Below are 5000 nucleotides of genomic sequence, written 5' to 3' on the forward strand. Positions count from 1 at the left end.
AGAACATCCGGTGCATCCTCTCCGCCACATTACACAATCCACACTATCATAACCAGACCGGGAGGTCCACCCAGAAAACAGAATATCCCACCCTTCCGACATCCGCCATTGCTCAGCTAAGCCACGAACACCCACACATGTCCTACACAGGGGTGCACCCAACATCACAATACTGCCTCCTGTCACAGCACACAAACAATGGCAGGAATGAAAGACACAGATCTGCCACAACCTTGGAATCGGAGCGCCGCCTGTCATGACCCACAAGTGCATCCTGACGTGACAAATCGGACGATCCCGCAGGCATCCACTTACGATAATCACTATCAACGAACCTGCCGCGCCCCCCCCCCCCCCCAAATACACCTTTCCCTACAACAATGTGTACCTTAACCTACGCTATATTGTACCTTACCCTAAGCTATATTGTACCTTACCCTAAGCTATATTGTCCCTTAACCTAACCTCCGTTGTGCCTTAACCTAACCTACGTTGTCCCTTAACCTAACCTACGTTGTCCCTTAACCTAACCTACGTTGTGCCTTAACCTAACCTACGTTGTGCCTTAACCTAACCTACGTTGTGCCTTAACCTAACCTACGTTGTGCCTTAACCTAACCTACGTTGTGCCTTAACCTAACCTACGTTGTGCCTTAACCTAACCTACGTTGTGCCTTAACCTAACCTACGTTGTGCCTTAACCTAACCTACGTTGTGCCTTAACCTAACCTACGTTGTGCCTTAACCTAACCTACGTTGTGCCTTAACCTAACCTACATTGTCCCTTAACCTAACCTACATTGTCCCTTAACCTAACCTACATTGTCCCTTAACCTAACCTACGTTGTCCCTTAACCTAACCTACGTTGTCCCTTAACCTAACCTACGTTGTGCCTTAACCTAACCTACGTTGTGCCTTAACCTAACCTAGGTTGTGCATTAACCTAACCTACGTTGTGCATTAACCTAACCTACGTTGTGCCTTAACCTAACCTACATTGTCCCTTAAACTAACCTACATTGTCCCTTAACCTAACCTACATTGTCCCTTAACCTAACCTACATTGTCCCTTAACCTAACCTACATTGTCCCTTAACCTAACCTACGTTGTGCCTTAACCTAACCTACGTTGTGCCTTAACCTAACCTACATTGTGCCTTAACCTAACCTACATTGTGCCCTAACTTAACCTACATTGTGCCTTAACCTAACCCATGTTGTGCCTTAACCTAACCCATGTTGTGCCTTAACCTAACCTATGTTGTGCCTTAACCTAACCTATGTTGTGCCTTAACCTAACCCATGTTGTGCCTTAACCTAACCCATGTTGTGCCTTAACCTAACCCATGTTGTGCCTTAACCTAACCCATGTTGTGCCTTAACCTAACCCATGTTGTGCCTTAACCTAACCCATGTTGCGCCTTAACCCAACCCATGTTGCGCCTTAACCCAACCCATGTTGCGCCGTAACCCAACCCATGTTGCGCCGTAACCCAACCCATGTTGCGCCGTAACCCAACCCATGTTGCGCCGTAACCCAACCCATGTTGCGCCGTAACCCAACCCATGTTGCGCCGTAACCCAACCCATGTTGCGCCGTAACCCAACCCATGTTGCGCCGTAACCCAACCCATGTTGCGCCGTAACCCAACCCATGTTGCGCCGTAACCCAACCCATGTTGCGCCGTAACGTAACCTAAATTGCGCCGTAACGTAACCTAAATTGCGCCGTAACGTAACCTAAATTGCGCCGTAACCTAAACTATATTGCGCCTTAACCTTACGCACGTTGTCGCTTAACCTGCTCTGTAATTGTTATGCGACTCGTTAAAGTAGTGTAGTGTTGCCTAACTGCAACCCTCGCAATATAGTTCGCTACTCGCACTGCCCGGTCCCCTGTGTATCGCGTCATGTTAAACACCCTGCAGGTGTTGCTGACTTTCCACATGCTCCTGTTATACACTGTAATGTGGATAGCAGCGGGACGTACATCCCCCCCCTCTTCCCCCCTGCCTTCGCAAGCTCGTCGGTGAGAAGTGTGCATGTTCAATGCCCTTCGCATGCCGAAGTACTCAGCCTACGTTGTGGTACGGCCTGTCACCTGTCCGCGGATGTACGCAAAACCCACAAACTGTACTGCACATTGGTCCGTATGTACTGAATGATACATCGTGGCACATGTGTGACCGTACGACGACTGCGCCTAGCAACGGCGGACCATACAGTCCAAATATTGTGCACGCAGCTACGTGTCGTCTCCCTTTAGGAGCTGGATTGCAGTGTGGTACGCCATACAGACGTGTGGGAGGAACGGACGCCCTGGATGGCGATCAGCATGAGCAGTCTGTTGATGTAGTGGAGCGTGTATTCGGACGTAGTCGTCTCTTCTCACACACTGTGATAGCATGTTGCACCGCGTTCCACATCTGCGACATGCTGCAGAGGCCGGCTGACAGTCGTTCGCGCAATGGACACCGCATACGTACGGGGGCTACCTTCCACGTGTTCTCTAGGCGTGCACATGTTGATGCGTCTATGTGGGCAGACGTAGTGTGTTGTGACACCTGACACAGGCATGCAATACTCGTTGCAAATGGCGATGGACGTCTACGTTTGCTGGTGACGTTACGCAAATGAACAACTGGTAACCCGTTGTGGTGCGGTTGTTCTCGCTAGAGGTGAATCAGTGTTGGCGACGATCGGTCGAGCTATTAACCGGTTGTTTCATGGATACCCACCATGCCCACGAACGTGAAAAGGGACCCACCATGCCCACGAACGTGAAAGGGGATCTGGGTGTGAGGCGATACGCGGCGGTGGCTGGGTGGGACCGTCCCCGGCCGGTGAGGGGGGGCCGCCCGGCGTGCTGGCAGCGCGGTGCGTGGGCGCACGCGCTACAGCCGGCTGGTGGGGGCGGCCAGTGGCAGGCGCGCCGGCCGACGGACGCGGCAGGCGGCGCAGCTGCGCGCCGGCGCCCCCTGCTCGCGGCGCCTTGCGGCCAAAGTAGGTCCTCGCGGGCCCGGTGCGAAGCGCGGTGGCCATCTGCAGTGTGCTGGTCCGATTGAGGACTGTGTGCGCTGAGGATGCGCCGCCGCCCGGCGCTCGGCGCCGCGACGCCGTCTGCTGCTCGGTCGCCCCAGCGGTTCTCGCAGGTGGTTTGTATCGCAGCTGTGCGGACGTGTTGGCGCGTGCGCTGTGCTGGGAGAGTTCGCTTCGGCACCCAAGTGGGGCTTTTGTCCTTCTGTGGCGCTGGCGTTGGAGCTGCCGGTCACCGTAGGTGGCGCGTGTTGTCTCCCGCCGGCAATGCCACGACAGCACGCTCCCGGGCCTCTGTCGGCAGCGGCAAGCTCAGTTGGGAGCACGGGTGGTCGCACCTAAAGCGTCTACTCGCCTAACTCCGGGCGATTGCGCCTCTCTCGAACCCGACCAAGTACTTAGGACGGCGCTGCGCGCCGCCGGGACCTGAGAGGGTTTCGAGGTGTGTTGTGCAGGGGAGCTCAGCCTCCTCCTGTTTGCAGAATAATTGAGCGGACGCTTGCGTGTTCGCGCGGGCCCCCGGGACACACTCCCGGGCGGCCGGCTGCTCAGCTCTAGTTGACGCAGCTCCCTGGTTGATCCTGCCAGTAGTCATATGCTTGTCTCAAAGATTAAGCCATGCATGTCTCAGTACAAGCCGCATTAAGGTGAAACCGCGAATGGCTCATTAAATCAGTTATGGTTCCTTAGATCGTACCCACGTTACTTGGATAACTGTGGTAATTCTAGAGCTAATACATGCAAACAGAGTCCCGACCAGAGATGGAAGGGACGCTTTTATTAGATCAAAACCAATCGGTCGGCTCGTCCGGTCCGTTTGCCTTGGTGACTCTGAATAACTTTGGGCTGATCGCACGGTCCTCGTACCGGCGACGCATCTTTCAAATGTCTGCCTTATCAACTGTCGATGGTAGGTTCTGCGCCTACCATGGTTGTAACGGGTAACGGGGAATCAGGGTTCGATTCCGGAGAGGGAGCCTGAGAAACGGCTACCACATCCAAGGAAGGCAGCAGGCGCGCAAATTACCCACTCCCGGCACGGGGAGGTAGTGACGAAAAATAACGATACGGGACTCATCCGAGGCCCCGTAATCGGAATGAGTACACTTTAAATCCTTTAACGAGTATCTATTGGAGGGCAAGTCTGGTGCCAGCAGCCGCGGTAATTCCAGCTCCAATAGCGTATATTAAAGTTGTTGCGGTTAAAAAGCTCGTAGTTGGATTTGTGTCCCACGCTGTTGGTTCACCGCCCGTCGGTGTTTAACTGGCATGTATCGTGGGACGTCCTGCCGGTGGGGCGAGCCGAAGGCGTGCGACCGCCTCGTGCGTGCTCGTGCGTCCCGAGGCGGACCCCGTTGAAATCCTACCAGGGTGCTCTTTATTGAGTGTCTCGGTGGGCCGGCACGTTTACTTTGAACAAATTAGAGTGCTTAAAGCAGGCAAGCCCGCCTGAATACTGTGTGCATGGAATAATGGAATAGGACCTCGGTTCTATTTTGTTGGTTTTCGGAACCCGAGGTAATGATTAATAGGGACAGGCGGGGGCATTCGTATTGCGACGTTAGAGGTGAAATTCTTGGATCGTCGCAAGACGAACAGAAGCGAAAGCATTTGCCAAGTATGTTTTCATTAATCAAGAACGAAAGTTAGAGGTTCGAAGGCGATCAGATACCGCCCTAGTTCTAACCATAAACGATGCCAGCCAGCGATCCGCCGCAGTTCCTCCGATGACTCGGCGGGCAGCCTCCGGGAAACCAAAGCTTTTGGGTTCCGGGGGAAGTATGGTTGCAAAGCTGAAACTTAAAGGAATTGACGGAAGGGCACCACCAGGAGTGGAGCCTGCGGCTTAATTTGACTCAACACGGGAAACCTCACCAGGCCCGGACACCGGAAGGATTGACAGATTGATAGCTCTTTCTTGATTCGGTGGGTGGTGGTGCATGGCCGTTCTTAGTTGGTGGAG

General features: G+C 53.7%; 1 non-coding gene across 1 annotated transcript in view; it reads left to right on the forward strand.

Moving 5' to 3' along the window:
- The first annotated feature begins 3605 nt into the window (after nucleotides 1–3605).
- Nucleotides 3606–5000, forward strand: part of LOC126417717 (small subunit ribosomal RNA) — a 1909-nt gene continuing 514 nt past the window's right edge. The window contains exon 1 of the ribosomal RNA XR_007575784.1: nucleotides 3606–5000. This exon is cut by the window's right edge and continues 514 nt beyond it. This is a non-coding gene — a ribosomal RNA (small subunit ribosomal RNA).

The sequence above is a fragment of the Schistocerca serialis genome, chromosome 8 (assembly GCF_023864345.2).
Source record: "Schistocerca serialis cubense isolate TAMUIC-IGC-003099 chromosome 8, iqSchSeri2.2, whole genome shotgun sequence".
Classification (NCBI taxonomy): Eukaryota; Metazoa; Arthropoda; class Insecta; order Orthoptera; family Acrididae; genus Schistocerca; species Schistocerca serialis.